At 41.4% G+C, this 25084-nt stretch overlaps 1 pseudogene; it reads right to left on the bottom strand.

The window, feature by feature from the left end:
* Positions 1-13489: 13489 nt before the first annotated feature.
* LOC141075794 (uncharacterized) overlaps positions 13490-25084 on the bottom strand; it is a 32072-nt pseudogene continuing 20477 nt past the window's right edge.

Below are 25084 nucleotides of genomic sequence, written 5' to 3'. Positions count from 1 at the left end.
ATCCATGATGGCATAGTGTGCCTGTAGCTCTATTACTGGCACCCCTGCATGGTGGGATGCCAGCTTACTCACTGCCTCAGACCCTCGGCACAATCCTCAGCGTTCTCCTGCTTCCTGGTTGTGTGAGCGCCGCAGCTCTAAGCGATGCACCTAGTACACCCATGCGCGCACTCCCCCATTCTTAAAGGGGCATGGCAAGTATATACTAAATACTCTTAGCTTGTTGCTCAGAGATGTTTAGTATAATTACTACACCTGGAAGATGGCTTCCAGCTAATTGCTGGGAGTCATCCTATATAAAAGACTCCCTCTCCCTTAGGGATTCGCCATGCAACGTGTAGAATCATTAGTCAGTAAGGTGTACTACTAGTGAGTTATGAGGTCCCCTGGTCCTGGTTTGGCCAGTGTCCTAAACCTGTATTCCTTGCCTCAGTGTGGCCAGTCCTGAATCCGTCATCCCCTGGTCCCAGAGCAGCCAGTGTCTGAAACTCATTCTGGTGTAGCACGTCCTGTATCCGTAGTCCCCTGGATCCAGAAAGGCCAGGGCCTGAATCTCATTCCCGGAGCGACCAGTGCTTGAAGCTTGTCCATGAGTGGCCAGTGCCTGAACATTGTCATCTGGTCTGTGTTCGGCCAAACCCTGTTCCAGTATCATAGACCAGAGTGTCTTAACCTTGCCCTAATCAGTGTCAGTAACCGTTCTGTAGAGGTACCAGAACTTACTAGTCTGAACAGAGACATATCCCTATTCAATGTCAGCGAACCTGACCCCTGGGGTCTGCAGCTGCAATATTGGGTTCTGCCCAGGAGTGGTACCTGGCGGCTACCTGCAGGTCAGTCTGTATCCACCAGTGAACACTAGGTAGCTGATTAGCTATGCACAGGCCCGGTCCTGTGATCCCAGCTCTCTTCAGGTCATTGACCAAGTCTTACCATGTAGTTCTGGGCTTTCTGACCTTTCTCAGAATCTTCCTTACCCCACGAGATGAGATCTTGCATGTAGCCCCAGACCGAAGAAGACTGACAGTCAACTTGTGTTTCTTCCATTTTCTAATAATTTTGTCAACAATTGTTACCTTCTCACCAATCTGCTTGCCTATTGTGCTGCAGCCCACCCCAGCCTTGTGCAGATCTACAATATTGTCCCTGGTGTCCTTAGACAGCTCTTTGGTCTTGGCCATGGTGGAGAGATTGGCTTGTGACTGATTATCTGGAAAGGTGTCTTTTATACAGATAACAAGTTCAAACTGGTTGCAATTAATACAGGTGAGAGCAGAGTAGAAGGGCTTTTTAAAGAAAAACTAACAGGTCTGTGAGAATCTGAATTCTTGGTGGTTGGTCGGTGATCATACACTTATTTCATGCAATAAAATGCAATTTCATTATTTTAAAATCATACAATGTGATTTTCTGTTTTTTTTTTATTTTTGGATTTTCTCTCACCGTTGAATTGTACCTGTGATAAATATTACAGACTTCTCCATTCTTTGTAGGACGGAAAACTTGCAAAATCGGCAGCGTATCAAATACTTATTTTCCGCACTGTGTCAGGATCTTGGCTGTACATGTCCTTAAAGATTCATTTCTTACATTCGCATCAAGACATGTTTCAACCAAACTGTGAAGTCGTGAGCGATGAGCACGGTGAGAGATTCCACCAAGATATTGCACCTATGGAAACAAGAGATCAAGGACAATGGAATCCATCAATGCTTGTAGATAACGTTGGGCCATTGTAGGAGATGACCCGGTGCAGGAGTACAAGAGACAAGAAAAAGAGCTGTCACTGAATGAGGGCCACAGCTTATAATGCAATTTCTGTGACTGTAATCCGTAATAGTGTTTAGATATGTCTTAGATATTGGAATTGCTGCTAAGCTTCCTCTAAGTATCAGACAATTGGCCTAACAAAATATCACGCATCTTTATATTTGCAGAAATAATGTTTCCGAGTCCTGAAACTTTTATGTATCAATAACATGTAGCGGTAAAAGGAAAACTTGTAGATATCGTAGAAACAAGGGACAAGTAAAATTGTCATTGTCAGCTCTGAACTCAGAAGGGGAGAATCAGGAGGACACGGCTCGTTTCATAACCCAACCGGACAGCTTCTTTATAACCAATGAATTGTTATTAAATGTTAAACAGCTACAAGTCCTACAGTCAGCGCAGAGACCATAGAGTCGGTGATAGGGGCGTCACATATGACTTGGCTTCTAGAGAAAAGGAAAAACAAGGAAAACTGAAGCACAAAAATAGGGATCATACGACCTAAGGGGGGGTAAGAGGGAAAGGTAGACATTGCTCCATGAAACTTTAAGCTGATTTTCATCATGTGGTAATTATTTAGTTTCTAATGCAGCATAATACAATAAATAAGAGGGGTGGTATTGTATTTAACCCCTTTCTGACATCAGACGTACTATTCCGTCCATGTGCCCTGGGCCAATTTGACCATTGACGGAATAGAATGTCTCGGGGATCGGCCGCACACACAGGTGATGTGCGGCCGATCGCGGCCAGGTGTCAGCTGATTCTCACAGCTGACACCCAGCACTAAGTGCCAGGAGCAGTCACAGACCACTCCTGCCATTTTAACCCCCGAAATACTGCAATTGAACATGATCACAGCATTCCAGGAGCAGGCAGAGGGCTGACAGTCCCTCTGCCTTTGGATCGGAGACCCTACAACGTGACGCGAGGTCGCGATCACTGCCATGGTAACCCGATGTTGTCACGACCAGAGCTAAGAAACTTCTTGGTCATGCGCAGTGCAAGTCAGGCAGTCTCTCAGTGTCTGGGCACTGAGTGCAGCGCTGACAGCTTCTATAGCAGGGGTGGGGAACCTCAGGCCCCAGGGCCATTTACGGCCCTCGATGACCTTTTTTCAGGCCCCCGAGCAGATTCTCAGGGACCGCATTCTTGGGCAGGGAGCTGTATTTTGATTGCTAGAAGCTCATTAATTTCTTCTTGCTCTGTTAGCACACACACGCAGTGTTCACTACTGAACATTGAAGGGCATGCAATGAAAGATTAAGTCATGAAACCAGTGCCAGAGTCAAGATGTACTTTGTGGGCGGAGCTTGTACGGCCCCCGAAGGATGGTATAAATATCTAAATGGCCCTTGGAAGAAAAAAGATTCCCCACCCCTGTTCTATAGCATGGGGATGCTGCTTCATCTGCCTGCCATAGAAGCGATCAGCCTGCAAAAAATGACTGTCCCATAGTGGGACAAAGTGTAAAAGATAGAATGAAATAAAAAAAACATGTAACTAATTGTAAAAATCTAAAAAAATAAATAAAAAATAATAATAAAAATGTCAATATTTATTCTAACATTAAATAAATATTTGAATTAAAAAAAACTCTAAACAGTAAAAGTACACATATTTGGTATTGCCACGTCCATAACGACCCAACCTATAAAACTGTTCCACTAGGTAACCCCTTTAGTGAACACCATAAAAGCAAAGACAAGAAACAACGCTTTGTCATCATACCACCAAACGAAAAGTGGAAAAACACGTGATCAATAAATAAACATGGTACAGCTGAAAACGTCATCTTGTCCCGCAAAAAAAAGCCCCCATACAGTGTCATCAGTGGAAAAATAAAAAAGTTATAGCTCTCAGAAAAAAGCGATGAAAAAATAATTATTTTTTTTATATAAAATAGTTTTTATTGTATAAACATGAAAAATGATATAAATGAGGTATTGCTGTAATCGTACTGACCCGAAGAATAAAACTGCTTTATCAATTTTACCACACCTGGAACGGTATAAACGCCCCCCCCCAAAAGAAATTCATGAATTGATGGTTTTTGTTCATTCTGCGTCCAAAAATCAGAATAAAAAGCGATAAAAAAATGTCAAAAAATTATAGCTCTCAAAATGTGGTGATGCAAAAACTATTTTTACAATGAAAAGCATCTTTTAGTGTGTGACAGCTGCCAAACGTAAAAACCCGCTATAACACCTCATTCACATGTCCTGATATTTCTGGTACTGGTACTGTGCTGGCGATCGGCACAAGCAGGGGAGAATGATGAGTTGTGTTCAGCACCTGGCGCTGGGGAACAGTGCTTACTGTAACGCTTCTTCCCCGATGCCAATGCATGTCACATGGATGACATCCATGTGTTTTATGTGTGCACGTATGCTGGCTGTTTTGTGGCCCACGCTGACATTAAAAATCGACGTCAGCGTGTTTTGCTCATGGACACACGGTCCGTGGAAACACACTGACATGTGCACAGACCCATTCACTTGAATAGGCAAATAGCGCTCCGTTTCTCCCGAGTCTCTCCGCATGGCTGCCCAATGGTATAAAATTCTGTGACACACCTATGATGTCTATATGATCACTGCAAACCCTAGATGAATTCATTGAGAGGTGTAATTAATAAGATGGGGTCACTTATAGGGGGTTCTGCTGTTCTGGCACTTCATGGGCTCTCCCAGTGTGTCATGGCACCTGCAAACCATAACAGTAAAATCTAGCGCTCCTTCCCTTCTGAGCTCTGCCATGCACCTAAACAGTAGTTTACCCCCACATATGGGGTATCAGCATTCTCAGGACAATTTGCACAATAACTCTTGGGGTCTAATGTCTTCTGTTACCCTTGAGAAAATAAAAAAATGGCTTAGAAAAGATCATTTTTGTGGAAAAAAATATTTTTTTACTTTTATGGCTCTACATTATAAACTTCTGTGAAGCACTTGAGGTTCAAAGTGCTCACCACACATCTAGATAAGTTTCCTGGGGGGGGTCTAGTTTCCAAAATGGGGTCACTTGTGGGGGGTTTCCACTGTTTAGGCACATCAGGGGCTCTCCAAACGCGACATGACACCGGCAGACCATTCCATCAAAGTCAGCATTCTAAAACGTCACTACTTCCCTTCTGAGCCCCACTGTGCACCCATACAGTAATTTTCTGCCACATATGGTGCATCAATGTACTCAGGACAAATTGGACAACTTTTGGGGTCCAATTTCTACTGTTACCCTTGGGAAAATAAAATATTGGGGACTAAAAATCATGTTTGTGGAAAAAATGATTTTCATATTTTCACGCCCACACGCTATAAACTTTAGTGAAACACCTGGGGGTTCAAAGTTCATATCACACATCTAGATAAGTTCCTTGGGGGGTGTATTTTCCAAAAAGGGGTCACTTGTGGGGGTTTCCACTGTTTAGGCACATCAGGGGCTATCCAAACGCAACATGGCGTCCAATCTCAATTCCAGCCAATTTTGTGTTGAAAAAGTCAAATGGCGCTCCTTCCCTTCCAAGCTCAACCATGCGCCCAAACAGTGGTTTACACCCACATATCAGGTATCAGCGTACTCAGAATAAATTGCACAATAACTTTTGCAGTCCAAATTTTCCTGTTACCCTTGGGGAAAAAACATAATTGGATCTGAAGTAATGTTTTTATGAAAAAAAGTTAAATGTTAATTTTTTTTAAAACATTCCAAAAATTCCTGTGAAGCACCAGAAGGGTTAATAAACTTCTGACATGTGGTTTTGAGCACCTTGAGGGGTGCAGTTTTCAAAATGGTACCAATTTTGGGTATTTTCTATCATATAGACCCCTCAAAGTGACTTCAAATGTGATGTGGTCCCTTAAAAAAAATGGTGTTGTAGAAATGAGAAATCGCTGGTCAACTTCTAACCCTTATAACTTCCTAACAAAAAAAATTTGGTTCCAAATTTGTGTTGATGTAAAGTAGATATGTGGGAAATGTTATTAAGTCTTTTGTGTGACATATCTGTGTGATTAACCCCTTCATGACCAAGCCTATTTTGACCTTAATGACCAGGCCATTTTTTGCAATTCTGACCAGTGTCCCTTTATGAGGTAATAACTCAGGAACGCTTCAACGGATCCTAGCGATTCTGAGATTGTTTTTTCGTGACATATTGGGCTTTATGTTAGTGGTAAATTTAGGTTGATAATTTTTGCGTTTATTTGTCAAAAAATCAGAAATTTGGTGAAAATTTAGAAAATTTTGCAATTTTCAAATTTTGAATTTTTATTCTGTTAAACCAGAGAGTTATGTGACACAAAATAGTTATTAAAAAACATTTCCCATATGTCTACTTTACATCAGCACAATTTTGGAAACAAAATATTTTTTTGTTAGGAAGTTATAAGGGTTAAAAGTTGACCAGCGATTTCTCATTTTTACAATAAAATTTACAAAACCATTTTTTTTAGGGACCACCTCACATTTGAAGTCACTTTGAGGGGTCTATATGGCAGAAAATACCCAAAAGTTACACCATTCTAAAAACTGCACCCCTCAAGCTACTCAAAACTACATTCAAGAAGATTATTAACCCTTCAGGTGTTTCACAGGAACTAAAGCAATGTGGAAAGAAAAAATGGACATTTTAATTTTTCCAACAAAAATTTTCTTTTAGCATCAATTTTTTCATTTTCACATGGGAAACAGGATAAAATGGATCCTAAAATTTGTTGGGCAATTTCTCCTGAGTACAACGATACCTCATATGTGGTCATAAACCACTGTTTGGGCGCACGGCACGGCTCAGAAGGGAAGGAGCGCCATTTGACTTTTTGAATGGAAAATATGCTGGAATATTTAGCGGTTGCCATGTCGTGTTTGGAGAGCCCCTGTGTGCATAAACATTGGAGCTCCTCCACAAGTGACCCCATTTTGGAAACTAGACCCCCCAAGGAACTTATCTAGATGCATACTGATCACTTTGAACACCCAGGTACTTCACAAATTGATCTGTAAAAAAAAAAAAATACTTTTTTTTCACAAAAATTTTCTTTTAGCCTCAGTTTTTTCATTTTCGCATGGGCAACAGGATAAAATGGATCCTAAAATTTGTTGAGCAATTTCTCCTGAGTACACCGATACCTCATATGTGGTCATAAACCACTGTTTGGGTGCACGGCATGGCCAGGAAGGCAAGGAGCACCATTTGACTTTTTGAATGGAAAATTAGCTCCAATCGTTATCGGACACCATGTCGCATTTGGAGAGCCCCTGTGCACCTAAACATTGGAGCTCCCCCACAAGTGACCCCATTTTGGAAACTAGACCCCCTAAGGAACTTATCTAGACATGTAGGGAGCACTTTGAACCCCCAAGTGCTTCACAAAAGTTTATAACACAGAGCAGTGAAAATAAAAAAATAATTTTTTTTCCTCAAAAATGATTTTTAGCACACTATTTTTAATTTTCACAAGGCTAACAGGAGAAATTGGACCACAAATCTTGTTGTCCAGTTTGTCCTGAGTACGCTGGTACCCCATATGTGGGGGGAAACCACTGTTTGGGCACACGGCAGGGCTCAGAAGGGAAGGAGCGCCATTTGACTTTTTGAAATGCAAATTACTTCCAATCGTTAGCGGACACCATGTTGTGTTTGGAGAGCCCCTGTGTGCCTAAACATTGGAGCTCCCCCACAAATGACCCCATTTTGGAAACTAGACCCCCTAAGGAACTTATCTAGATGTGTAGTGAGCACCTGGAACCCTCAAGTGCTTCACAAAAGTTTATGACGCAGAGCCGTGAAAATAAAAAAAAAATTTTTTCCCTCAAAAAATTATTTTTTAGTGCGCAATTTTTTATTTTCACAAGGGTACCAGGATAAATTAGACCCCAAAATTTGTTGTCCAGTTTGTCCTGAGTACGCTGGTACCCCACATGTGGGGGGAACCACTGTTTGGGCACACGTCGGGGCTCGGAAGGGAAGTAGTGACATTTTGAAATGCTGACTTTGATGGAATGGTCTGCGGGTGTCATGTTACATTTGCAGAGCCCCTGATGTACCTAAACTGTGGAACCCCCCCCACAAGTGACCCCATTTTGGAGACTAGACCCCCCAAGGAACTTATCTAGATGTGTGGTGAGCACCTTGAACCCCCAAGCGCTTCACAGAAGTTTATAACGCAGAGCCGTGAAAATAAAAAATATTTTTTTTTCCTCAAAAAAAATGATTTTTAGCCAGCAATTTTTTTTTCCACAAGGGTAGCAGGATAAATTGGACCCCAAAAGTTGTTGTACAGTTTGTCCTGAGTACGCTGGTGCCCCATATATGGGGGGGAACTATTGTTTGGGCACACGTAAGGGCTCGGAATGGAAGTAGTGGCGTTTTGAAATGCAGACTTTGATGGAATGGTCTGCGGTCGTCATTACGTTTGCAGAGCCCCTGATGTGCCTAAACAATAGAAACCCCCCACAAGTGACCCCATTTTGGAAACTAGACCTCCCAAGTAACTTATCTAGATGCCTGGTGAGAACTTTGGACCCCCAAGTGCTTCACAGAAGTTTATAACGCAGATACGTGAAAATTAAAAAAAAAATTTTTTCCACAAAAATATTTTTTTAGCCCCCAATTTTTTATTTTCCCAAGAGTACCAGGAGAAATTAGACCCCAAAGTTGTTGTGCAATTTTTCCTGAGTACGCTGATACCCCATATGTTGGGGTAAACCACTGTTTGGGCACACGTCGGGGCTTGGAAGGGAGGAAGCACCGTTTAACTTTTTGAACGCAAAATTGGCTGGAATCAATGGTTGCACCATGTCGCGTTTGGTGACCCCCTGATGTGCCTAAACAGTGGAAACCCCTCAATTCTAACTCCAGCCCTAACCCCAACACACCCCTAAACACAGCCCTAACCCCAACACATCCCTAACCCTAATTCCAACCCTAACCATAACCCTAACCCCAACAGACCCCGAACCCTAATCCCAACCCTAACCATAACCCTAACCACAACCCTAACCCTAATTCCAACCCTAACCCTTTCCAACCCTAACCCTCTTTCCAACCCTAACCCTCTTTCCAACCCTAACCCTCTTTCCAATCCTAACCCTAACCCTCTTTCCAACCCTAACCCTCTTTCCAACCCAGCCCTCTTTCCAACCCTAACCCTAACCCTCTTTTTAACCCTAACCCTCTTTTTAACCCTAACCCTAACCATCTTTTCAACCCTAACCCTAACCCTCTTTTCAACCCTAACCCTAATGGAAAAATAAAAATAAAAATATTTTCTTTATTTTATTAGTTCTGCCTACCTATGGGGGTGATAATCAGGGGGTTTATTTACTTTTTCTTTCATTTTGATCACTGTGAGAGTGATCAAAATGAAAGAATGGAATCTGCAGCCGGCAGATTCGGGCGGGCGCACTGCGCATGCGCCCGCCATTTTCAAAGATGGCGGCGCCCATCATCCGGATCCGAGGGACACCGGGAGGGACGGGGGGACTCAAGAGGTACCGGGGGGGTGAGGAGGGATCAGAGGCTGGCGGGGAGCAGAGGGAATGGGAGGGGGGCAGATGATGACAGCGGCGGCAGATCGCCGCTGTCATTCAGTTGCGGGGGGGCGATCGCCAGTGGGGGGGTGGAATCGGTGTCTCCAGCCATGTCCGATGCTACAGCAGCGTCGGACATGGCTGGATTGTAATATTTCATCAATTTTCATTGATGAAATATTACTATCGCTCTGATTGGCTGTTTCACTTTTAACAGCCAATCAGAGCGATCGTAGCCACGTGGGGGCGAAGCCACGCCCCCTGTGGTGAATTACAAAGCCCCCTGTATCTGCGGGTCGGGTGACCTTTCAGTGACCCCGGTCACCCGACCCGCAGGGGGGCTTTGAAGTCATGACGCCACATAGGCATCACTGGTCAGATTTGAACCAGGTTTCATGACGCCTATGTGGCATCATTGGTCGTGAAGGGGTTAATGGGCATGAAAATTCAAAATTGGAAAACGCTAAAATTTTCCACCAAATTTCCATTTTTTTCACAAATAAATGCAAGTCATGTCAAAGAAATTTTACCACTAACATGAAGTAAAATATATAATGAGAAAACAATGTCAGAATCACCGGGATCCATGGAAACGTTCCAGAGTTATTACCCCATAAAGGGACAGTGGTCAGAATTGTAAAAATTGGCCCGGGCATTAACGTGCAAACCACCCTTGGGGGTAAAGGGGTTAATGGCTAACTGAAAAGATGGTAACACATTGCAAGCTTTCCAGACTACTCAGGTCTCTTCAGGCATAGAATAATACAAAATCTGAAGAATCACATAGCACAGACATAATGCAATAGGTAAGACAAATGACGTGAAGTAGAACTATCATTATGGGAGAGGGATAAACAGTGGTGGCCATAAATATTTGAACAGTTCATATATTAGGAGTGTGAAAGTTTTATTGTCCCCTGATAGGGGTCTGGTTCTGTGTTGTGATACCCAACAAGGTCTGAGGAGAAAATTCCTTAATGATATAAAAAGACATGAATCCATGCGACACATTCATTCCTGCATTGAGAGTGTCAAAGGCTGTCATGAGTTTATACTCCCAGATCCTTCTGTTTCTCTGAGAATTGAAGTTACCTTTTTAATACAAGTAATTTCATGTCCATGGTGCTGTGATCAGGGCTACAAAAATATTTTGCCACAGGTAGATCTATTCTTTTTTCTCTTATTGTGTAGTTGTGAGAATTCATCCTTGTTCTAAGTTTTTGCCCTGTCTCTCCCACATACAGACCCCCAGTTGGTACAAATAATTAAGTGCACCACACTTTCATACCTTACACCACTCTTAATTATTTGTGGAGCTACAACATTTGACATTTGCCTGAATTTTTATATCTACACATGGTTTACACAAATTATATTTTCTTGTCTTAACTCTATACTATTTACCATTAGAAGCTGTGTAGTTTTGTAATTATCTGTATGTATACATGATTGATTACCACTTCTGTCTCTGTAAAAACAATCCCCTTTAATCCCTTTCCGACATTGGGCATAAATGTACGCCAATGTCGGACTCCCTTCCATTGATGTGGGCTCCGTCGCTGAGCCCACATCTTTTTCGGCACATGTCAGCTGTCAACTACTCCACCTGTGGCACGAACACAGAGACGGGGTAACAACAAGTGTAGGAAGATGACAGTCCATTGAGTCCATACAAGGTGCAAGGCCAGTTGATCTGAGGAACACAACCTGGCTTCTCCAAACATATCCATGGTTCAGCGATGGTCAATGGAGCAGATCTGTATTCTTCCAACCAAGGCTGAAACCCCCTAGGTTGTTTCCTATGGAATGATAGATCCGTGACCTTCGTGATGGAGCCATGATGTAAATGGCTGCTGTCCTGTCTCTGGTCCTTTTGGGATGTATAGATGTCTTGGCAGAATCTCTCTGGCTGTTTCTATCTCTCTTTGTCTCTTTATACAGAGGCCTGTAACCTATTTGCACACTTAACAAGTGTCCCTCATTCAGTATTTACATAAAGGGTAAGAATGGAGATGAGAACAAGTAGGATTACTTAATTACTTAAACTATTTGCATAGTTTTTCCCTCTCTGCTACAGAAGTCAACAAACTGGCTCCATAACACAAGGCATAATTAGCATATCAGCAAACATCACCAGTGATCAAGGATAAGCGCACAATAAAAGTCAATATCACCGGCTTACACAAACAAAAGTCTGTTTTCTTGACCAACCAGAAATCAACACTTAAATTTAAAGCCAATATACAGATAACATTCTATTATTCTTCGTTTGCTAAAAAATAGTTGTCTGGTTAATTAAGGAACAATGCTGCATGCCAAAAGTAAAAAAAAAATGTTTTTAAAAATATTAAAAAATGTAAAAAAAATATAAAAGTTCAAATTCACCCTTTTGCCCCATTTAAAATAAAACAATAAAAAAATATACATATTTGGTATTGCTGCATTCAGAATCACCCGATCTATCAACATAAAAAATGAATTAACCCGATCACTAAACGACGTAATGAGAAAAAAAGTAAAAAAATGCCAGAATTAAGTTTTTTTGGTTGCCACACTATTGCATTAAAATACAATAACAGGCGATCAGAAGATTGTATCTGCACCAAAATGGTATCATTAAAAACGTCAGCTCGGCCCACAAAAAAATAAGCCTTCACCCAACGCAAGATCATGAAAAATGAAGATGCGACGGGTATCGGAATATGGAGCAATTCTTTCATACTTTACCTAATGAAGAGGAGTTATTTTTACTGATATTTGTTTTGGGTCGTTTATTTTCTGTTGGTATTTGGTTTATCCTATAAAACTCCCATATAATATTCTCACCTTGAATTTATCCTATAAAACTCCCATATAATATTCTCACCTTGAATTTATCCTATAAAACTCCCACATAATATTCTCACCTTGAATTTATCCTATAAAACTCCCATATAATATTCTCACCTTGAATTTATTCTATAAAACTCCCATATAATATTCTCACCTTGAATTTATTCTATAAAACTCCCATATAATATTCTCACCTTGAATTTATCCTATAAAACTCCCATATAATATTCTCACCTTGAATTTATCCTATAAAACTCCCACATAATATTCTCACCTTGAATTTATCCTATAAAACTCCCATATAATATTCTCACCTTGAATTTATTCTATAAAACTCCCATATAATATTCTCACCTAGAATTTATCCTATAAAACTCCCATATAATATTCTCACCTTGAATTTATCCTATAAAACTCCCATATAATATTCTCACCTTGAATTTATCCTATAAAACTCCCATATAATATTCTCACCTTGAATTTATCCTATAAAACTCCCATATAATATTCTCACCTTGAATTTATCCTATAAAACTCCCATATAATATTCTCACCTTGAATTTATTCTATAAAACTCCCATATAATATTCTCACCTTGAATTTATTCTATAAAACTCCCATATAATATTCTCACCTTGAATTTATCCTATAAAACTCCCATATAATATTCTCACCTTGAATTTATCCTATAAAACTCCCATATAATATTCTCACCTTGAATTTATTCTATAAAACTCCCATATAATATTCCATCTTGAACGCACGCCGCGTGCATCATGTTTTTGTACAATTTGTGAATAATATATATAGGTTCTCCTCGTCTGAGTTATTTTTGAAGGTCAACAAAATACGATTTTCCTGTAATTCATTTCTCACACTCTAGGTATAATAATGACTTTTCCCTGTGTGGGATTTTTGATGTTTAAAAAGGTTGTCGGTACCTGCTTTCTTGGGTCTCTTTTGAGATTTTTACATCATGTGAGCCCTGTGCCCAATCAGCGCTGATGTCACTGTCCCCACCTTCGGACAAATCAAGCATCATGAAGCCGTCAGAGAGCAGCCGCAGCCCTGGCTTCATGTTGATGTTCAATATGTCCGAAGGAAGGAGCAGTGAAGCTGCCGCTGATTGGGTGCAGGGCTCGTGTGATGTGAGAACCTCACATAAGCCCCGGGACAGTGAGTCTCAACACCGCTGAAGTGGAGCCGGCACGCCAGCGGAGTATGAGTGTTTTTATTTTAATGAGGCCAAACATAAGGAATGAGTTCACTGAGAAAAAAATATATATATATACCGTGTTTTTTGGACTATAAGACACACCTAGGTTTTGAGGAAATTAGGAAAAAAAAAATTGAAGCAAAAAATGTGATTAATTCTGTACTTAATATCCCTTATCCTGGTATATATGGTCCCCTCATCCCTATTCTGATACACATGGCCCCCTCATCCCTACCCTGGTATACATAGATCCCTCATCCCTATCCTAGTATGCATGGGCCCATCCTTATCCTAGTATGCAGGGTCCCATCCTATTGTGGCATGATTGGCCCCATCCCACTCATGGTATGCAGTGCCCCATCTCATCGTAGTATGCATGGCCCCATCCTTATCCTAGTATGCAGGGTCCCATCCTATTGTGGCATGATTGGCCCCATCCCGCTCCTGGTATGCAGTGCCCCATCTCATCGTAGTATGCATGGCCCCCATCCTTATCCTGGTATGCAGGGCCCCCATCTCTTCCTAGTATGCAGGGCACCATCACTATTTGGGGTATGACTGGCACCCCATTCCAGTCCTGCTATGCATAGCCCAATCCTTATAATTGGCCCCCATCCTGGTATCCATGGCCCCATCACAAAACATTAAGAAAAAAGCATTACACTTACCTACCCGGCGCTCCCTTGCTGAATCCTGCTCTGATACCAGCAACTGCTTTATGCTTGGAAGCAGCACATGGCAGGGACATAATGCGTTGCTCACAAGCAGAGCACAGCTGCTGGAGTACTCGCCGTTAAAACTATTTCACCATTATGAACATAAAAAAGGCTTCTCCCTTATGTGACATCTCTGATGTTTATTAACAGTTGATTTCCAAGTAAAATATTTCCCACAATAAGAAAATGAAAAAGGCTTCTCTGTGTGACTGCTCTGATGTCTAACAAGATTCCCTTTCCGGTTAAAATATTTCCCACAATCTGAACAGGAAAAAGGCTTCTCCCCTGTGTGAGTTCTATGGTGAGTAACAAGCAGTGATTTACGTGCAAAACATTTCCCACATTCTGAACAGGAAAAAGGCTTCTCCCCTGTGTGACTGCTCTGATGTCTAACAAGATTCTCTTTCCGGATAAAATATTTCCCTCAATCTGAACAGGAAAAAGGCTTCTCTCCTGTGTGAGTTCTATGGTGAGTAACAAGCAGTGATTTATGTGCAAAACATTTCCCACATTCTGAACATGAAAAAGTCTTCTCTCCTGTGTGACTTCTTTGGTGTTCATTAAGGTTCCCTTTCTGGTTAAAACATTTCCCACATTATGAACAGGAAAAAGGTTTCTCCCCTGTGTGACTGCTCTGATGGCGATCAAGATGCCATTTCTGGTTAAAACATTTCCCACATTCTGAACAGGAAAATGGCTTCTCCCCCGTGTGAGTTCTTTGGTGACTAACAAGATGCCATTTCTGGTTAAAACATTTCCCACATTCTGAACAGGAAAAAGGCTTCTCTCCTGTGTGAGTTCTTTGGTGTTCATTAAGATTCCTTTTCTGGTTAAAACATTTCCCACATTCTGAACAGGAAAATGGCTTCTCCCCCGTGTGAGTTCTCTGGTGACTAACAAGATGCCATTTCTTGTTAAAACATTTCCCACATTCTGAACAGGAAAAAGGTTTCTCTCCTGTGTGAGTTCTTTGGTGTTCATTAAGATTCCCTTTCTGGTTAAAACATTTCCCACATTTTGAACAGGAAAAAGGCTTCTCCCCTGTGTGAGTTCTTTGGTGTATATCAAGATTCCCTTTCTGGTTAAAACATTTCCCACATTCTGAACATGAAAAAGTCTTCTCTCCTGTGTGAGTTCTTTGGTGTTCATTAAGATTCCCTTTCTGGTTAAAACATTTCCCACATTTTGAACAGGAAAAAGGTTTCTCCCCTGTGTGACTGCTCTGATGGCGATCAAGATGCCATTTCTGGTTAAAACATTTCCCACATTCTGAACAGGAAAATGGCTTCTCTCCCGTGTGAGTTCTCTGGTGACTAACAAGATGCCATTTCTGGTTAAAACATTTCCCACATTCTGAACAGGAAAAAGGCTTCTCTCCTGTGTGAGTTCTTTGGTGTTCATTAAGATTCCTTTTCTGGTTAAAACATTTCCCACATTCTGAACAGGAAAATGGCTTCTCCCCCGTGTGAGTTCTCTGGTGACTAACAAGATGCCATTTCTTGTTAAAACATTTCCCACATTCTGAACAGGAAAAAGGCTTCTCTCCTGTGTGAGTTCTATGGTGAATAAGAAAAAGTGATTTTTTGTGAAAACATTTCCCACATTCTGAACATGAAAAAGGCTTCTCTCCTGTGTGCGTTCTATGGTGTGTAACAAAATCTGATTTATGTGTAAAACATTTCCCACATTCTGAACAGGAAAAAGGCTTCTTTCCTGTGTGAGCTCTCCGGTGTCTATCAAGAACCGATTTCTGATTAAAACATTTCCCATATTCTGAACAGGAAAAAGGCTTCTCCCCTGTGTGAGTTCTATGGTGAGCAACAAGCAGTGATTTACGTGCAAAACATTTCCCACATTCTGAACAGGAAAAAAGCTTCTTTGCCTTAGGAGCAGTTTGTTTTTCATTGCCTCTTTTGTGACTTTGATTCTCCTTAGTAGTCAGTAATGAATCAGAAGATGGGACCTGTTTCATAGGATCAGATGACAGATCTTTGCTGTGAATGGATGATGGTATATCTGGAGTAATGGCATTCACTTCAGTTGTATCTTGTAGGATCTCAAGATCATCAGATTTAAAACTTGAAGATGTCAGCTGTCCCTCTGATCTCCTGGTACAGTCATCTGCTAAGATAAAAAAATCAATTATTTTTAATAAAATATCCTTGAGTTTAATATTTTTGAACATTTCTACTTAAACTGTACATAAAAATGGCAAGCTATGTAAAAACTTTAATTATTTACCAAGACAATGACAGTTCACAGTCTAATAGAAAACCATGCTGGATGAGCCAGTAGTGTGTGGTGTTCAACTGTTTGTTCATTCTGCCTCCCAAATATCAAATATAAAGAAACCAATCAATGTTATGTAGGTGAAAATAATACCAATTCTCATCTCACAAAAAACAAGTCCCCACTCAGGTCCATCATCTGTCAATGGAAAAACAGAGGTTCCCACACTATTAGTGGCTCAAAGGCTGTTGAAAAGCAGCAAGGTTTCTATAAACCAATCCGGCAAAATCCACTCTCACTTCGGAGTCTTGCAGTGTGCGCAAACAACATTTAGGATCCCTGTATTTAGCAATATTATAGTGAGAAGAATCCACTTAATTTGTGGTGTCTCCTGGAGCACAATCTGGGCACTATGTGCTGGGTAAGAAAATGGCAAATGTGTAATTTTCACTCTCCAACATCCACTGTGTGTTAATTTCCAGAAAGTGGCTGTGGAGTCAAAATATTCAATCCTCCTACACACGTGGTCAAAATTGTTGGTACCCCTCGTTTAATGACAGAAAAACCCACAATGGTCACAGAAATAACTTGAATCTGACAAAAGTAATAATAAATAAAAATGAAAATGAGCAAATGAAAGTCAGACATTGCTTTTCAACCATGCTTCCACAGAATTAAAAAAAAAATAAAAATCATGAAATAGGCCTAGACAGAAATGATGGTACCCTTAACTTAACCGCTTCATGACCACCAACGTTACATAAACATCGGCGCTAGCAGGACTTTGTGCAGTGTGGACGTTTGTCTACGGTCGGCAGTTTTGTGCTCATCGGGACCCCACGTACCTTATAACTAGGGGATTTCACCGCACAACGCTTCTTGTGATCCATGACCTCATCGAGACCTGATTTGTTCAGGTCCTGATGACGTCAGCGTCACACCAGCCAATGAGTCAAATCACTAGGAAAGTTTGTTGCAGCAATCAACTTTCCCGAGCGATCTGCCCCATAAAAACGCTGTTTCTCCTCAGATCTCCTGTCAGTGAGAGATTAGAGGAGAAGCAGTGTTACAAGTGCTGCTGCCAACAGCTGTGTCAGTCAGCGATTGTGCTATAAAGTAACAATACAGATAAGGCAGGTTAGGGTTAGTGCTATAGTTAGGGTTAGTGTTGGGACTAAAGCTAGGGTTTCTTCTAAAGTTAGGGTTAGGCTAAAGAATTAGGCTTTACTCAAATGCTTCCCCAATTATTTGGTCACGTCGTAGTTTTCAATTTTCGGTAAAAAAATAAAAATGAATAAAATGGTCCGTCAGTATTATAGTACAGAGGAGGCTTATGCACTTTTATGTTCTGACAGTGAAGAAAGTGCAGTGTCAGATGGCGATGTGGATTTCAAGGGCTTTAGTAGCAGCGACAGTGATAGCTCAGAAATGAGCAGTGATTCTGGTCCATCCTCACACACAAGGACCAGTACAACAAGAAGGACAAATAGCGCTTCTGGAGAAATGTCTCCAACTCAGGGAACAATGCCCAGTACTAGCGCTGTCCCTAGTGCTCGGGAATTGCCGCACACCAATGTCCAAGGGGCTTTGCCTCTTGATGTAGCATTTCCCAGATGGGAGGCTTCGGATTCGGGTACTCCATTCATCCCTAATTTTAATGCCATTCTTGGTATAAATGTGGAGGTGGAAAATTTTGGACCAATTATTTTTTTAAATTTGTTTCTGACAGATAGCTTGCTAGAGCATATTGTCCTACAAATTTATATGTGTCCCAATTCATCAGCCAGAATCCACGATCAGATTATGCTAGGTCAAATTTATGGACACCAACTAATGTCCTAGAAATGAAAAAATTTTTAGGACTTACATTCATTATGAGGCTTGTTAAAAAAACGAGCATTCGGTCCTATTGGTCCAACCGCCCTGTTCAAGCCACCCGTATGTTTCCTGCCGTTCTCCTAGGACCCATTATGAAATGCTCATGAGATTTTGGCATTTTAATGACAATAGTCAATACCTGCCCAGAGATGCCCCAGAACATGACAGACTATTCAAAATCAGACCCATCATCAAAGACTTGACAGAAAAGTTCTTAAAGCTCTACACCCCAACAGAAAACATTTCCATTGATGAGTCCCTTGTAAAATTGAAAGGAAGACTGCACCTCAAGCAATTTATTCCTTCTAAGAGGGCAAGGTTCGGAATAAAGCTCTATAAAATGTGCGAGAGTTCAACCGGATACACATCAGCTTTTCACATTTATGAGGGGAAAGATAGCCAAGTAAACCCACCAGGATGCCCTACTTATCTGGGGACATCTGGAAAAATGGTTGGGGAGCTGATAACTCCATTTTTACAAAAAGGCTACAATCTGTATGTTGACAACTACTACACCAGCATACCCCTATTTAAAAGTCTGGTTGAACATAACATAGGGGCTTGTGGGACCATTCACAAAAACCGTCAGGGGTTTCCACAATCATTGGTCAGCAAAAAGTTCTGAAAGGGGCAGTCAGGGGCTTTACACAATGGAGAGCTGCTTGTCCTTAAGTATAAGGATAAAGATATTTTTATCCTGAGCTCGATCCACACAGATGCCACAAGGGCCACTGCAGACCAACAGGGATCCACTACTCCAAAACCTGTGTCTGTCATTGACTACAACAAATATATGGGGTGTGGACCTTGCAGATCAGGTTCTACAGCCATACCAGGTATCAAGAAAATCATATATCTGGTATAAAAAGTTAGTCATGTATTTGTTTCAGGTGGCCACATATAATTCTTTTGTGTTATACAAAAAAGCCGGAAATGCAGATACTTTCCTTGATTATCAGGAAAAGGTCACTGAAAATCTTGTTTTTGATAATTTTGTCCCCGCCAATCCTTTAGAATGTGAAGATGTGAGAAGACTCACTGAGCGACATTTTATTGCACTCATCCCAGTAACTGAAACAAGAAAGAACCCCCAGAGAAGATGTCGTGTATGCTCCTAGAGAGGAATGAGGCATGATCCCCGCTATTATTACCCACAATGCCCATCATTGCCAGCCTTATGCCTCCATGACGGCTTTACAACCTTCCACACAGAACCACGTTTTTGAACTGTTTTGACATTCAAGCATTTGTTTTATTTAGTGACAGACACATTTGAGTAGAGCTGACGTAACAATTTCCGGGGGTGGGTGGGGGGAGGTCTCCAGAGACACAAGCTGGGCACAATATATTGGGCACTACAATGACATTTTGGCAATTTTTGCTCTGAAACTTCTACGAGTTTCTGGAAATCATCCATGTAGTGAAAATGGTCACTATATCCATAGATGAATTCCCAGAGGGGTGTCATTTCCAAAATGGGGTCACTTCAGGGGGGAATTCATCTATGGGTGGAGTGACCCTTTACCTATCTACCTATTTTCCAATGTAAAATCTGGGGTTAAAACAACATTTTAGTGGTAAAAATGTAATTATTTCTTCTTCACTGCCCAATGGTATAATTTTCTATGGAACAGCGGTGGTGTCAGTATGCTCACTGCACCACTAGAAGAATTCATTCAGGGAAGTATTTGGTAAAATGCAGTCACTTTTGGGGGCTTATGCTGTTCTGGCACCTCAGGGGCTCTGACAATGTGACATGTCACCCACAAACAATTCCAGCAAAATCTGCTCTCCAATATGGCGCTCCTTCCCTTCCAAGCTCTGCCATGCGCCCAAGCAGTGGTTTACCCCCACATATGGGGTATCGGCGTGCTCAGGAGAAATTGCACAACAAACTGTATGGAGCAATTTCTCCTGTTACCCTTATGAAAATGCAAAATATGGAGCCAAAAAGATTTGTGAAAAATCTTTTTTTTTTTTTCTTTTATTTGCATGGCGCCATGTTATAAACGTCTGTGAAGCACCTGTGGGTTCAAGGTGCTCAATACACATCTGGATAAGTTCCCTAAGGGGTCTAGTTTAAAAAATGGGGTCCCTTTTTGGGAGTTTCCACTGTTTAGGCACATCAGGGGCTCTCCAAACACGACATGGCAACTGCTAATTATTACAGCATATTTTACATTCAAAAAGTCAAATGCTGCGCCTTCCCTTCCGAGCCCTGCCGTGCGCCCAAACAGTAGATTTCCCCCACATATGGGGTATCGGCATGCTCAGGAGAAATTGCAAAACAAAATGTATAGTCCATTTTCTCCTGTTACCCTTGTGAAAGTAAAAAAAATTAGGTGTAAAGGAAAATTTGTGTGAAAGAAAAGTAAATGTTTATTTTTTCCTTCCACATTCCATTCATTCCTGTGAAGCACCTGAAGGGTTAATAAACTTCTTGAATGTGGTTTTGAGCCCCTTGAGGGGTGCACTCTTTAGAATGGTGTCACTTTTAGGTATTTTCTGTCATATTGACCCCCCAAACTCACATCAAATGTGAGGTGGTCCCTAAAAAATGGTTTTGTAAATTTTGTTGTAAAAATGAGAAATCGCTGGTCAACTTTTAACCCTTATAACTTCCTAACAATAAAAATTGATATAGTTGATATAGATGCTACTGCGCAGGTGCCGCCATCGCCGGTGACATTTTGCTGGATGTAATTTTTTTCTAAGCCTCACAATAGCCACAATATTATAGGCATTATCACCAATAATATCAATGCTATTATATGCATTATGTAATAATGGGGGCAGGTCAGTGAGGGGTCAGCGACCTGTCATAAGCCAATACAGATGAGTATGTAATCAGAGCACCACATAAAGCCCCGCCCACAGCCCCGCCCACAGCCCCGCCCCAGAGAATGAGAATCTCATTAACTGAAAACTACAAATACAGATTACACAACAGTAAACCAGAGTTGCCCTCATTTATGGTGGACCATTGGAGCTACTATGAATCCTGAGCAGAAGATTAGAGGAAATAATATTGCTCCCCATTTCAGGAGAGATTGTGCAGTAATCTGAATTCCTTACGATGGAAAACAATGTAATTGGTTGTAAGTTCTATAGAAAAGGGCTTTCAATGCCCAAAGTCATTTGAACAGTTTTGGGTGGAGGAGAATGTTGTGGTCTAGAGGCAAAATGGTGATCATGGTAATACGGCCGGACTACACCACCGATAAAGCAGCCACAGCCGGTGACTGAGAGGAATCTGTGACTTCTCTGCATTCAATGGTTACTACTCACCTGGGTAGTCATATGTGGGAATCTCCTCTTTACACCACTCATCATCTCTCACATCTGTCTCTGTAGTATTAATATGGGTCAGATCTTCACCCTGAAACAAATATTGTAAAAGTCACAGACAGATGGAGAAGTCCCATCTATGATCAGCTCTAATCCTGCCATCTCCACCGTTCTCATTACACAAGTATAAAACATATAATACTGGTGGATAAAACAAGACTGAGCACAAGACCTTCACAGCCGTCTACACATCATAGGGGAGATCTCCTGACACCTTCTCTCCATCTACCTGATGATCCTGAGGAGCACTGGGATCTTCTTGGTTACAGTCCTGTGGAAGAAGAGGACGGGGACATCTCTCTGGTGTTGTCCTCTTACTGGATAGATCTGGAGAAAACACATACAGGGACTGAATTCATTCTCTACATACAGATAATTATAGGCCGTGTGTATTTAGTCCTGTCTATTACCTGGAGATGTGAGGGGCTGGGGAACCTCCATTATGACGTCCTTGTACAGATCTCTGTGTCCTTCTAAATACTCCCACTCCTCCATGGAGAAATAGACAGCGACATCCTGACACCTTATAGGAACCTGACACACACAATGATACCGTCATCCCCCCGATCCCTTCATAGTGTTACTGTATAATGTCCCAGCATTCTCAGCAGTGTCACCTCTCCAGTCAGCAGCTCAATCATCTTGTAGGTGAGTTCTAGGATCTTCTGGTCATTGATGTCCTCATGGATCAGGGCGTGAGGTGGAGGCCCCGTGATTGGGCTCAGGAGTCTTCCCCATTCCTCAGACACAGGGTCCTGACAGCGATCACTAGAGGTCTTCTTCACCACTGTGTAATCCTGGTTATGGAGAGACACATTAATAAATCTCACTACAGACATTTCCAGAGTCCTCACCTCTCCAGTTCTGTCCATCTGTTATTCCCATAGATAAGAATGATGTAATGTGACGTCATCAGAATCTCTCACCTCTCCAGTGAGACGGAAGAGGATCTCTAGGGTGAGGTGTAATATCCTCTCCGCCATCTTGTCTCTGTCCATATCCATCCTTGATGGGTAAATCAGGAAAATTCTCTTCTGTAGAACATCTTCACTGAGAGGATCCGATATTGTAGAGACCTGAATGAGAAGAAGATGATCCGATGTAACATCATAAGAATCCTGTGTAATAATACAATTAGTGGAGATAATAAGGGAAACATAGGAGGAGATTTATTATCTTACAGGGTTTAGTTTTCTTCCCTGACATCTACTAATAAAACCTATATATTTAGGCCACAGACAACAAGCAGTTTCCTCCTCGGAGTCGGCAGCTGAACACGTTCCTCATAGACTCATCTTCCATAACGCTAATTCTCGTCTCATTACCGACACTGGAATCGGCATTAGCAATACTGCAGGAGATATTCATTACACGCGACATGAGAAATAACTCCTTCATGATGAGGACGACATCTTCATCTTCTACTGCGGCTCTAGAGACAGATGTGGCCAGAGTCGGTCACTGCCTCCATCCCCACCGGCCGTCTATATGAAGGTTTCCCGTCTTCCCCGCACTGGAATCTTCTATCACGTTAGATCTCAGCTCTGAGTCACACACAGAAGTTTGAGGCTTTTAGAAAAGATTTTTAGTTTCCACAAACACAACGGACAGAAATGATCTGATCCCAAAGTCTCCATGTACAGTGATTTATGGGGTTTATTTCTGGCCTTAGTCTTTCCTATATTACATGAAAAACTCCAGAAAAAGCCGATATTAACACCTTTCCTACATTAGACGTACTATTCTGTCCATGTGACCTGGGACCTAAGTCCCAAGGACGGGATAGTACGTCTAGCGCGATCAGCTGCACTCACGGGGGGAATGCAGCTGATCGCGGCCGGGTGTCAGCTGATTATCACAGCTGACACCCGACACTATGTATCAGGGGCGGTCACGAACTGCCCCGACACGTTAACTCCTGGCACACTGCGATCAAACACGTTCGCAGTGTAACGGGGGTTTAGGGATGCATCGGCAAGGAGGCTCCCTCCGTGCTTCCCTGAGACCCCCACAGCAGCGCGATGTGCATCACTGCTGCGGGGGCCTCCTTCCCTGCAGGTCCCCGAATCCAAAATGGCGGCGGGGACCTTCGGGGCCTGCAGGGAGGCGGCTTCCTCATGCCTGCAAAGCGCCAGCATGAGGAAGACTGCAGCACTGTCTGTGACAGATCGCTGATCTCTCACAACGATCTGTGATGTGACAGATCAGCGATCTGTCACATGACATTTATGTCCCCCCTGGGACAATGTAATAAAGTTAAAAAAAAAGTTTAAAAATAATTTATAAAAAAATCACTAAATAAATTTAAAAAAAAAAAAAAAAATATATATATATATATATATATATTCCCTAATAAATTCATTTTTTTAAAAAAAAAATAAATAAAAGTACACATATTTGGTAGCTCTGCATCCGTAACTACCCGCCCTATAAAACTGTCCCACTAATTAACCCCTTTGTTGAACCTCTTAAAAAATAAAAATAAAAAACGAAGCAAAAAATAATGCTTTATCATCATACCGCCGAACAAGAAGTGCAATAACGCGCGATCAAAAAGACGGATATAAATAACCATGGTACCGCTGAAAACATCATCTTGTCCCGCAAAAAACGAGCCGCCATACAGCATCATCAGCAAAAAAATATAAAAGTTATAAAAGTTATAGCTCACAGAATAATTATTTTTTATATAAAATTGTTTTCAGTGCATAAAAGTGCCAAAACATAAAAAAAGAGATAAATGAGGTATCGCTGTAACTGTACCGACCCGAAGAATAAAACTGCTTTATCAATTTTACCGCACGCGGAACGGTGCAAACGCACTCCCCCAAAAGAAATTCAGGAAACGCTGGTTTTTGTTCATTCTGTGTCCCAAAAATCGGAATAAAAAGCGATCAAAAAATGTCACATGCCCGAAAATGGTACCAATAAAAACGTCAACTCGTCCCGCAAAACATAAGACCTCACATGACTCTGTGGGTCAAAATATGGAAAAATTATAGCTCTCAATATGTGGTGATGCAAAAACTATTTTTACAATAAAAAGGGTCTTTTAGCGTGCGACAGCCGCCAAACATAAAAACCGCCATAAACAGTAAATCAAACCCCCGTTATCACCACCTTACTTAGGGAAAAATAATAAAATAAAAAAAAAATATTTCCATTTTCCCATTAGGGCTAGGGTTATGGTTAGGGGTGTGTTGGGGTTAGGGATGAAGTTAGAATAGGGGGGGTTTCCACTGTTTAGGTACATCAGGGGCTCTCCAAACGTGACACTGCGTCCGATCTGAATTCCAGCCAATTTTGCATTGAAAAAGTCAAACAGCGCTCCTTCCCTTCTGAGTTCTGCCATGTGCCGAAACAGTGGTACCCCCCACATATCAGGTATCAGCGTACTCAGGACAAATTGCACAATAACTTTTGCAGTCCAATTTCTCCTGTTACCCTTGGTAAAATAAAAAAAGATGGACCTGAAGTAATTTTTTTGTGAAAAAAAGTTAAATGTTCTTTTTTTTAAAAAAATATTTAATAAATTCCTGTGAAACACCTGAAGGGTTAATAAACT

The sequence above is a fragment of the Dendrobates tinctorius genome, unplaced genomic scaffold (assembly GCF_039654945.1).
Source record: "Dendrobates tinctorius isolate UK_male_01 unplaced genomic scaffold, ASM3965494v1 ptg000372l, whole genome shotgun sequence".
In the NCBI taxonomy this organism is placed as follows: Eukaryota; Metazoa; Chordata; class Amphibia; order Anura; family Dendrobatidae; genus Dendrobates; species Dendrobates tinctorius.
This window is presented reverse-complemented; position numbering and strand designations above follow the sequence as displayed.